The following is a 12,380-nucleotide window of genomic DNA, read 5'->3' as shown; positions in this document are numbered from 1 at the left end:
TAAGCAAAAATCAATCTATTTCGAAGCCTCTAGAAATCCCAATCCCTAGTGCCCACCCACAGCGAGGTTTCAGGGCAACTCATTGCCGCTTCCTTCTGAGAATTAAACTTCTGGAGATGCGCGTCTTGATTCTGGATCCGTGCACAGCAAGAGCTCAACTGGAAAAGAGAGACTGAAATAAATGAGCGGACTTCGGAGAGGACAAGCCTGATCCCACGAGCCAGGGAGAGCCACCGGGCCAGCGCCAGGCGGGGGCGACGCGGGGAGACGCTCGCCAGCACGCTGAAGAGAGGACGACCGGCGGAGGGCGGGAGGCCGCAGGCGGCGCGCTGGCTGCTGGCGGCGGGGCGGACTGAAGCCCCCAGTCCTCGGCCCCCGCGCAAGCGACGCCGGGAAATGCCCACATCCGGGAAACCTGCGGCGGAGTGCGGCGGCGGCGACACCACCGAGTGGAAGGCAAAATGGCGGCGGCGGCGGTGGACTGGTGCTGAGGGGAGAGCCAGGTCCCCGCGACCCCCGCGACGGGCCGCGCTGGCCCGAGGCAGCCCCCCGGCGTCTGTCCCCGCCCTGCACCACCAGGGATATTTGGGGTCCCTGGGACGGGCTCCGGCCGCCTGGGCGCCAGCCCTCGGGCCCGTGGCCGCTGTCCAGGAGCCTCGCTTTCCCCTGCAGGTAGGTCTGGGGCTGGCGTAGCGGGTGGGGCGCACTCCTTCCTCCCGAGCCCGAGTTGGCGGGGCGGTGGCCGCCGGGGCCCACGCCCAGTCCTGCTGGCGGGGGTCCAGGGGCCGCTGCGGACGAGCGGGCCGGCCCGGCCCGGTGCGGGCCTGACTTGGCTGGTTGCATGGACCTGAGCTGAGCCCTGCCCTGGGGAAGCGAGGGTTGGCCGCGCCCGGGGCTGGCGGAAGAGCCGCAGGCACTGCGGCCTTGGAAGTGCAGGTTAGGTTGGGGAGAGCCTGATTTGCTGGAGGCCTTAGGCGGACTGTGTCTCCCACTTCCACCCCTATCCCCAGCACGGACTGGTCAGTGTTTAGGAAGGAAGGAAAGTGAAAGGTGGTTCTGAAACAAAATTGCAGTGAAAGAGCTGCGGTTCTTTGCATCCCAGAGGGACTCGATCCTGGATATACCTTGAAGAAAGCCCGGGAATTTCTGTCTCCAGTCCACTGTAATGTTAGCTTGCGGTTCATAGTTGGAAGGGGTAGGAGGGATGGAGAGATCTTTATGGAGTAGGAATGTGTGCATAAATAAAATGAAGGAAAGAAAATACGAGGAACGCTGTTTGTTGTAACTTCAAAAAGAACTTGGAGCGCAAAGAATGGCTCTCAGGTGATTTGAATTAACTCTGACTTTGCCAGTTGAAAGTTTTCCAGGGGGTCAGAGTTTAATGTTTGTCGACCCATATGGTAATATGACTAAAAATATATATTATTTTGTAGATGTTATTCCTAAAGCTGGTGAGACATAAGTAGACAAATATAGTCTCACACACAACTACGGTGTCATTCACCCAGAATCATGAAGCTTGTCGGGCCTTTATGGATTATTTATTGAAGATTAAAATTCTTTATCAGATTTCCTTCATGAGGAAGAAAAGGCAGGACATTATAATTGGAATGAATGTTCTCTGCTAAGATAGTTACATTTGTGATTTAAGTAAAGTTATTTCTTTCCTTTAATAAGCTGATAGGTAAAATGAGCTAGTTGATTCCCTAAGGCAGTGGAGGAATTTGACTGATTTCACACTAAAAGAAGTAGCATTGTGTTCCTCTGATCAGCTGCTACTGCTAGAAACTAGATCAAGGCCCTAGCTGGGGAAGGCGCATTCTTTCTATGTCTGACTATTCATTGACTACCCCCTGCCACTTTCCAAAAGCAAATAAAACATGCTTTTACTTTTTTTTTTTTTTGTATGATCTGTGTTTTCTTCTGTAGGTTGCGTTTTTGTTTTTAATGCTAGTCCTTGTTATTCTATATAAATATAGCCTTGGAACAGATCCAACTATGGTTAGTTTTCATTCTAGATGTTGTATTTAGATTAGTGGCTTTTTGTAGACCATAAAGTTATGTAGTCACTGAACAACACTTTTATCAAATAGAAATGGCAGTCATTTTTCAGCATAAGATAAAATATAGTGATAGTTTTCACTTTTGATCAGCTAATTTATAGAATGCAAAGTGAAGAAAATGTCTTCAGTATAAGAGAATCTTAAATATTGCTGTCTAAACAACTGAGACTATATGCTGCTAAGAAAGAAAGTACATATTACTGTTGCTGTTGTCAGAACTGACTCTGTCAAAGCATTGAGACAGGCCATCTTTTTTATAAACCTAATTCAACCCAAGGTAACACTTTGAAATGTTATTATGTAATGGTACCTGGTTTTTCCCTAAGTTGGACAAAATATCAACAATATTTGTTTGGGTTTGCTGACATTTAGATGAAGATCTAAAGTTTCAAAGAAATGGAGGTTTTGTCTGTGCACTCTAGCTGATTTAAATGTTCCTTAAAAGAATGAGTGAGTCATGATCCCTGCCCTTAGGAAACTCAAGATGCAGGTTCTGATGAAAAGAGCTCTGAGACAGTTCAGGATGTGTGGATTCCATTTCTAGCGTGACCTCCAGCTGGCTGCATGAACTTGGGCCAGTTTATCTCTCTGGATGCATTTCCTTACCTGGAGTATATATGTTGAGGTATATATTTTTATATATATTGTATTTTATTCTGTGTGATATTTTATTCTCTGTGAATCTGTGATCTAATAGGAAAAATAAGACAAGTACAGGACTAGGACAAAAACATGTTTTATTTGACCATGCAAAGTTCAGGGAAGGATAAGAAATGGGCAGTTTAATGAAATCTTTGTGAAGAAGTCATTTGGTACCTTAAAGGTTGGGTATAATTTCAACAAGAAGAAATATGGCAGGGGCTCTCCCAAAAAGAATAAACAGTATAAGTAAGGACATGAAAGTAGAAAAGAAAAGGTGACAAGTTACCTGCTCTCAGGTAATTTGGCTTGGTTAGAGTATGATATGCTAGGGAGAGTCTAGGTAAGATAGTGGAAAGAGAAGATAACTGACATTTATTGAGTTGGGAATTTATTCTAAACATTTAACATGCACAGTTGACCCTTGAACAATACAGATTTGAAGTATGTGGGTCCACTTACACACAGATTTTTTTCAACAAATTATATTGGAAAACTTTTTGGAGATTTGCAACAATTTGAAAAAACTCACAGATGAACTTTATAACCTAGAAATACTGAAAAAAACTAAGAAAAAGCTAGGTAAGAATACAGAGTATAATACTTATACAAAATAAGTGTTAATTGTGTTTACGTTATTAGGCGTCTGGTCAACAGTAGGCTATTAGTAGTTAAGTTTGGGGGGAGTCAAAAGTTGTATTCAGATTTTAGACTGCATAGGGGGTTGCTGCACCTAACCCCCTGTGTTGTTCAAGGGTCAACTGGATTAAACTGTATTTTGAGCATTACATAGTGCTCAAAATAATTCTATTAGATAGGACCATTATTGCCCACATTTGAAGATGCAGAAACTGAGACATGGCTTGCCAAGAGCACACAGTTAGTGGTAGAACTGGGATTTGTACCCTGCAGTTTGACTCCAATTGTCTTTTTTTTCCTTTCCTTTCCTTTTTTTTTTTTTTTTTTTTTTTAAGAAAGAGAGTAGTAGAGTGGGAGTGGGGAGGGGCTGAGGGGGGCAGCGAGAGAGAGAGAGAGAGAGAGAGAGAGAGAGAGAATCCCAAGCAGACTCCACACTCAGCACCAAGCTTGATGTAGAGCTTGATCTCAGGACTGTGGGATCACGACATGAGCTGAACTCGAGTCTGACACTCAACCCACTAAGCCTCCCAGGCACCCCTCCATTGCTTTTTAATCACTAAGTTAAAGGAATCATTGAAGTTCTGGAGTAAGGAATTGACATGATCAGAACTATTTATTAGAGAGATTAATCTGGCACCAGTGTAACATGAGTTAGTGGTAAGCTATTTTGCCTTGAAGAGTTCTTTTAAAAATTCTCTTTACCAGGGCACCTGGGTAGCTCAGTTAAGTGTCCAACTCTTGATTTCAGCTCAGGTCATGCTCTCACAGTGTGTGAGTTTGAGCTCCTCATTGGGCTTTGCACTATCAGAACTTGGGATTCTCGCTCTCTCCCTCTCTCTCTGCCCCTCCCCCACTCACACTGTCTTTTTCTCTCTCTCAAAATAAATAAACTTAAAAAAATTCTCTTTACCAGGGGCTCTTGGGTGGCTCAGTCGGTTAAGCGTCCGACTTCGACTCAGGTCCTGATCTCACGGTTTGTGAGTTCGAGCCCTACATCAGGCTCTGTGCTGACGGCTCAGAGCCTGGAGCCTGCTTCGGATTCTGTGTCTCCTTCTCTCTCTGCCCCTCCCCCAACTTGTGTTCTGTCTCTCTCTGTCTCTTAAAAATAAATAAATGTAAAAAAAAAAATTTTTTTTTTAAATTCTCTTTACCGATTATTAATCTGAATTTTCACATTTGCTATTAGCAAAGATTACTAAGATTTGTTAATGCCAGTGTTGACCATACCTTGTTTGGAAGAATTGTAAATTAATATACCTTTGTGGAAGGCAATTTGACACTGTCAGGATTTTATTTTATTTTTTGGCATATCTTTTCCTTTATTTTTTTTCCTTTTTAAAAAATTTTATTTCAGGAGCGCCTGGGTGGCTCATTCGGTTAAGCGTCCAACTCTGGATTTTGGCTCAGGTCATGATTTCATGGTTAGTGGGTTCAAGCCCCTGCATCCAGCTCTGTGCTGACAGTGCAGAGGCTGCTTGGGATTCTCTCTCTTCCTCTCTGCCCTTCCTCTACTCGTGTGCGCGTGCATACGTGCTCTCTCTCCCTCTCTCAAATAAACTTAAAAAAATTTTAATTCTCAACTCCAGTATCATTAACATACGGTGTTATGTTATAGATATACAATATAGTGATTCAAAAATGCCATACAGCACCCAGTGCTCATCACAGCAAGTGCACTCCTTAATCCCCGTTGGTTGTTTTACCCACCTCCCCTCTGGTAACTATCAGTTTGTTTTCTATGGTGAAGAGTCTGTTTCTTGGTTTGTCTCACCCTTTTTTTGTTCCTTTTGCTTATTTGTTTTAGTTTCTTAAATTCCACATATAAGTGAAATATGGTATTTGTCTTTCTCTGGTGGACTTATTTCACTTAGCATTATACTGTCTAGCTACATTCATGTCCTTTTAAATTCAAGATTTCAGGGGCGCCTGGGTGGCTCAGTTGGTTAAGCGGCCGACTTCAGCTCAGGTCATGATCTCGCGGTCCGTGAGTTCGAGCCCCGCGTCGGGCTCTGTGCTGACAGCTTAGAGCCTGGGGCCTGTTTCAGATTCTGTGTCTCCCTCTCTCTGACCCTCCCCCATTCATGCTCTGTCTCCCTCTGTCTCAATAATAAATAAACGTTAAAAAAAAAAAATCTTTAAATTCAAGATTTCATTCTTTTTTATGGCTGTGTAATATTCCTGTGATAAAGATATGAACCACATCTTTATCGATGCATCTATTGATGGACAGTTGATGGACACTTGGGCTGCTTCCAATTTGGCTATTGTAAATAATACTACTATAAACATAGGAGTGCATGTATCCCTTTGAATTAGTGTTTTTATATTTCTGAGGTAAATACCCAGTGGTGCATTTACTTGATCTAAGGGTAGTTCTATTTTTAACTTTTTGAGGAACTGTTCTCTAGAGTAGCTGCACCAGTTTGCATTCCCACCAACAGTGCAAGAGGGTTCCTTTTTCTCCACATCCTTGCCAACGCTTGTTGTTAATTATATTTTTGGTTTTAGTATTTATGTATGTATGTATTTATTTATTTATTTATTTATGAAAGTGTGTGTGGAGGAAGGACAGAGGGAGGAGAAAATCTTAAGCAGGCTTCATGCCCAGTGCAGAGCCCAACTTGGGGCTTGATCTCACAAATGTGAGATCGTGACCTGAGCTGAAAGCAAGAGTCGGACACTTAGCCAACTGAGGCACCCAGGCACCCCCAAATGTCAGGATTTTAAATACCTGCATCCCTTGAAGATATGTGGGTTTAGTTCCCAAACCACTGCAATAAAACAAATATTGCAGTAAAATGAGCCACATGAACTTTTTGGTTTTCCAGTGCATATAAATCATGTTTATGCTATATTGTAGTCTACTGATAATGCAGTAGCATTGTGTCTACAAAGACAATGTATACACCTTAATTTAAAAATACATTATTGCTATGGGGGGTTGGAGGGAGGGGAGGGTGGGTGATGGATATTGAGGAGGGCACCTGTTGGGATGAGCACTGGGTGTTGTATGGAAACCAATTTGACAATAAATTTCATATATTAAAAAAAAAATACATTATTGCTAAAAAGTGCTGACCATCATCTGAGCTTTTAGCAAGTCCTAATCTTTCTGCTGGTGGAAGGTCTTACCTTGATGTTGATGGCTGCTGACCAGGGTGGCAGTTGCTGAAGGTTGGGGTGGCTGTGGCAATTTCTTACAATAAGAAAATAGTGAAGTTGGCTGTACTAATTGACTCTTCCTTTCATAAACAATTTCTCTGTAGCATGTGAAGCTGTTTGATAGCACTTTATCCATTGTAGAACTTCTTTCAGTAGTGGAGCCAATCCTCTCAAAGCTTGCCACTGCTTTCTCAACTGAGAAACTCAGTTTCTAAATCCTTTCTTGTTATTTCAATAATTTTCCTAGTATTTTTACCATCAGTAGATTCCATCTCAAGAAACTATTTTCCTTGCTTATCCATAAGAAGCCACCCCTTATCCATTAAAGTTTTATCATGAGATTGTAGCCATTCAGTCACATCTTCAAGCTTCACTTCTTTTTTTTTTTTTTTTTTTTTTAAGTTTATTTGGGAGGGGGGTGCAGAGAGAGAATCCCAAGCAGGCTCTAGCACTGCCCACGCAGAGCCCAACCCAACATGGGGCTCAAACCCATGAACCGTGAGCTCATGACCTGAGTTGAAACCAGGAGTCAGATGCTCAACCAACTGAGCCACCCTTGTGCCCCTTCAGGCTCCTCTTCTAATTCTAGTTCTCTTGCTATTTCCACCACATCTGTAGTTAACTTCCTCCACTGAAGTCTTGAACCTCTCAAAAGCATCCCTAAGTATTGGGATCAACTTCTTCCATACTCCTGTTAAGGTTGTTATTTTGAGCTCTTTACATGAATTATGAATGTTCTTAATGACATCTAGAATGGTAAATCATTTCCAGAAGGTTTTCAATGTATTTTGTCTGGATCTATCAGAGGAATCACTGTTTGTGGCAGCTGTAGCCTTACTTGAAAGTTGAAATGACTCCTTGACCACGGGCTGCAGAATGGATGTTGTGTTAGCAGGCACAAAAATAAGATAAATCTCATTGTACGTCTCCATCGGAGCTCTTGGGTGACCAGATACATTGTCAGTGTACAGTAATATTTTGAAAGGAATCTTTTTTTCTGAGCAGTAGGTCTCAGCAGTGGGCTTAAAACATTCAGTAAACCATATTGTAAACAGATGTTCTGTCATCAGGGCTTTGTTTTTCCATTTACAGAGCAGGGGCAGAGTAGATTTAGCATAATTAAGGGCCCTAGGACTGTTGGAATGGTAAATGAACATTGGCCTCACCTTAAAGTCACCAGCTGCATTGGCCTCTAACAAGACAGTCAGCCTGTTTTTTGGACTTTGAAGCCAGGCATTGACTTCTCTCTAGCTATGAAAGGCCTAGATGGCATCTTCTTCCAATAGAAAGTTGTTTCATCTCCAGTGCAAATCTGTTGTTCAGTGTAGCCACTTCGATTATCTTAGCTAGATTCTCTGGATCACTTGATGTGCTTTCTACATCAGTACTTGCTGCCTTACCTTGCACTTCCATGTTGTGGAGATGGCTTCTTTCCTTAAACGTCATGAACCTACCTCTGCTGGCTTCAAACTTTTCTTCTGCACCTTCCTTACCTCTCAGCCTTCACAGAATTGAAGACACTTCGGGCCTTGCTCTGGATTAGGCTTTGGCTTAAAATATTGTGACTGGTTTGGTCTGCTGTACAGACCACCAAAACTTTCTCCATATTCAGCAATAAGGGTATTTCGCTTTCTTATCATTCATGCAGTCACTGCAGTAGCACTTTTATTTATTTTTTAAATTTATTTTAAAGATTTTTATTTTTAAGTAATCTCTATACCCAATGTGGGGCTTGAACTTACAAGCCTGAGATCAAGAGTCACATGCTTCTACCAACTGAGCCAGCCAGCTGCCCTTGGAGTAGCACTTTTCATTTCCTTTAAAAACTTTTTTTTTGCGTTCACAACTTAGCTAACTGTTTGGTGCAAGAGGCCTGGCTTTTGGCCTGTCAACTTTTGACACGACTTCCTCACTAAGCTTAATCATTTTTAGCTTTTTTTTTTTTTTTTAAGTTTATTTATTTATTTGGGGAGAGAGCACAAGCAGGGGAGGGGCGGAGAGAGATAGAGAGGGAGAGCGAGAATTCCAAGAAGGCTCCAGGCTGTCAGCACAGAGCCCAGTGTGGGGCTCAGGCTCACAAACCGTGAGATCATGACCTGAGCCGACGCTGGATGCTTAACCAACTGATCCATCCAGGCACCCTAGTCATTTTTAGCTTATGATTTAAAGCTAAATCCTTTCACTTGAACACTTAGAAGCCATTATAAGGTTATTAATTTCCCTGATACCAATATTGTTGTGTCTCAGGCAACAGGGATGCCTGAGGAGATGGGGGAATGGCTGGTCGGTGGAGCAGTCAGAACCCCTGCAACATTTGTCAAGTTTGCTGTCTTCTATGGGTGTGGTTCATGGTGCACTGAATCAGTTACAGTAATAACATCAGAGATCACTGATCACAGATCACCATAACAAGTATAATAATAACGAAAGGTTTTAAAATATTGTAAGAATTACCAAAGTATAGCACAGAGACATGAAGTGAGCAAATGCTGTTGGAAAAATGGTGACAATAGACTTGTTCAAGGCAAGGTTGCCAGAAACCTTCAATTTGTTAAAAAAAAAAAAAAAAAAATGAAGCATCTGTGAAGCACAGTAAAGTGAAGCCAAATAAAACTAGATATGCCTGTATGCATTCTCTTTGATGCAGTAATTCCAGTTCTGGGAATTTATCTCAAGTGAAATGCCTAACTGGGGCATTAACTGGGGCTTAACTGGGGAAATGCTTAACTAGGTGGCTCAGTCAGTTAAGCATCCACCTTCAGCTCAGGTCATGATCTCAAGGTTGGTGGGTTCCAGCCCTGCATGAGGCTCTGTGCTGACAGCAAAGAGCCTGGAACCTGCTTCAGATTCTGTGTCTCCCTCTCTGTCTTCATTCCTCCCTGCTTGTGCTCACTCTCTCTCAAAAATAAACATTTTAGAAAAAAATGGAAATGCTTAACAGTGTTTGCACAACAGTTTTTATTGTCACATTTTTATGAACTAATTTAATATTTACAAGGAATATGTTATATACATGTAAGCTATGATCATAAAAGAGGAACATTCATGAACTCCCCACCAATCCTCAGAACTAGAATTTTACCAATAATACTCAAGTTATCAGTGTTTGAAATGTTATAATAGAAAAAATTGGAAAGAACCTAAATGCCCATGAGTAGGGGATAGATAAATTATAATACATCTACATGAAGTAATTCAATATATAATTATGAAAAAGGATGAGGTTGAATTGTCATATTTTCTGTTTCAAGAAATTCTAAACAGTAAGTCAGAAGTCATCTGTTTAGTAACAGTATTTCAGGGAAAGGAAAATAAACATAGGGGTTTTTGTTTGTTTGTTTGTTTGTTTGTTTGTTTGTTTGTTGGGGGAGGAGGGACAGAGAAAGAGGGGGAATCCCAAGCGGGCTTTTCACTGCCAACACAGAGCTCAAACAGAGCCCACTCAGAGCCCACATGGGGCCCGAACTCATGAAACCATGAGATCATGACCTGAACCAAAATCAAGAGTTGGTCACTCAGCTGACTGAGCCACCCACGTGCCCTATGTAGTTTTTGTTTTTGTAATTAATTTTTTCAATAGTATTTCTTAAATTTTTTTTTCATAAGTAATCTCTATGCCCATTGTGGAGCTCAAACTTACAACCCCAAGATAAGAGTCACATGTTCCACCCACTGAGGCAGCTAGGTGCCCTTAAACATAGTTTTTATTAACCTTCAGCAGCATACATTTATCCTGTCAATTGTATACCCTTTTTTTTTTTTTTTTTTTTTTGGTCATGATGAAGTTTGAATCTCAGCCTTCTTCACATTCAGAATCTAGGATTCTTCTGAATTTCTTGGGGCTTGGGGATAGTTAACACATAACATGGTGACATGCTGCTTTTATTGTTTTTATGATTTTGCGGCATGTTGACAAATTCTGAGGTTTTGTCTTTTCTTTTTGCTTAAACTATTTTTTTTCCTTAGTTGAGTGAGTTACTGCTGGAAATAAAACATCTTCTGATAACTCAAAAGGCTTTGAAAGTTCATGTTTGAGTGTTTGTACTTGAATCTCTTTGACAATTTTGTGATCTCATCTAAATTTGACAGTTGTTTATATCTTTAATTGCATTGCCTATTGGGTGACAATTCCTGAATACATAATGCTACGTCATAGTGGAATCTTTTTGAAGACATTTTGACCATTAATTAAGGGTCCAGATTCAACCATATGTGGTGCTGCCGATGAAAATAACACAGTGGAAGTGACAAGGAAATTTCACCTTTTATTTATGATCAGGTTAGCTATGTGGACTGTCTGCTGTTCTAGAACTTCTCTGCTTTGGAGCTGACAGAATTTTTTTTTTTTTTTTTTAATTTTTTTTAACGTTTATTTATTTTTGAGACAGAGAGAGACAGAGCATGAACAGGGGAGGGGCAGAGAGAGAGGGAGACACAGAATCTGAAACAGGCTTCAGGCTCTGAGCTGTCAGCACAGAGCCGGACGCGGGGCTCGAACTCACGGAACGCGAGATCGTGACCTGAGCCGAAGTCGGCCGCTTAACCGACTGAGCCACCCAGGCGCCCCCAGAATTTCTTTAAATATATATATATTTAATGTTTGTTTATTTTTGAGAGAGACAGAGCTCCAGTAGGGGAGGGGCAGAGAGAGAGGGAGACAAAGAACTCGAAGCAAGCTCCAGGCTCTGCACTGTCAGCACAGCCTGATGCGGGGCTCAGACTCAGAAACTGTGACATCATGACCTGAGCCGGAGTTGGATGGTTAACCGATGGAGCCACCCAGGTGAGCCCCAGAATTTCTTTAAATATTGACTTTAAGGAGTGCCTGGCTGGCTCAGTCAGTAGAGTGTGCAACTCTTGATCTTAGGGTTGTAAGTTTGAGCCCCATGTTGAGTGTAGAGATTACTTTAAAATCTTATAAAGAAATATAGAAAGAAAGACTGTAAGATATATTCAACTTCAGAAATATCAGAATATGGAAAAGCATGTATTTTAGAATCAAGAAAATATTGTACTTACTGTAAGATGTTTGTTGTATTACGTAATTCTTTTGCTAGTATATTGTGTCCTAAGCACCAGTAGCTAGATTCATAGGCCCTGTGGTCGATATGTCCAGTAATGTCCTCTTTGGGTCCAAATATGGTTTCTTTTGCTCCAGAGACCTGTTCAGTTACCTTTGCTTTTACTCTTTGCCCTTCCCTCCGTCCCTCTCTCACTGATTTACTCACCACAGTACACAATAGTATGACACGGAGCCGTAATAAACGCTACTGTTAGAAAAGGAGAAGAATAGGAAATAGCAATTGCTGATCTATAATAATTTTGAAATTTCTGTAGGCGGGTCTTGTGAAAGCAACCTGCCTTGGAAGTAGGGGAGATTCCTTGACTGGGCCTTAATTCAATTATATGGAAAGAACTCCCTCATTCATTGTTCTCTATGACTCTTGGCCATTGTACTCCAAGAACCTCCTTGGAATTCTTTTTTCATTATTATCCTTGGCCTCATATGAAGTGTGAGCTTTGGGGGAATGAATAGTCCCTCTTTGGAAAGTGCAAATCTTTCTCATCGAGTTTCCGGTTTGTGGGAATTGGGAACCCAAGGGGTTTAAATTGTGAATAGTGAAAGACTATTTTTAGTCTGAGCCTGAGTGGTTTATATAACAACAAAAACAAACTTTAACAAAAACAGTTTCCTCAAAGTTATAAGCCGCTGATGTGTTTAATTCCAGTCAGTTCCATGTGTCCGTAACTGAAGTTCACATGTGTTAGTAATGTCATTCAAAGATTGGAGAGCTCCCATTTCTCTTCTCAGTTGGTTATTTAAGGGGAGGCCATCCCCTTCATGTGGTTTTATTTTTTATTTTTATTTTTATTTTT

At 41.6% G+C, this 12,380-nt stretch overlaps 1 protein-coding gene across 3 annotated transcripts in view; it reads left to right on the top strand.

Annotated features, from left to right (window-relative positions):
- The first annotated feature begins 487 nt into the window (after window positions 1-487).
- The window catches only part of LATS1 (large tumor suppressor kinase 1), a 49,714-nt gene continuing 37,821 nt past the window's right edge, over window positions 488-12,380 (top strand). For 2 of the 3 annotated variants that reach the window (XM_042987302.1, XM_042987304.1), the window contains exon 1: window positions 488-672. The gene's annotated coding sequence lies outside the window, so the exon portion shown is untranslated. Of the gene's footprint in view, window positions 673-11,270; window positions 11,287-12,380 lie in introns of those variants that run through there. The other variant, XM_042987303.1, reaches the window with a different exon arrangement.

Source organism: Panthera tigris, chromosome B2 (genome assembly GCF_018350195.1).
Source record: "Panthera tigris isolate Pti1 chromosome B2, P.tigris_Pti1_mat1.1, whole genome shotgun sequence".
NCBI lineage: Eukaryota > Metazoa > Chordata > Mammalia > Carnivora > Felidae > Panthera > Panthera tigris.
This window is presented reverse-complemented; position numbering and strand designations above follow the sequence as displayed.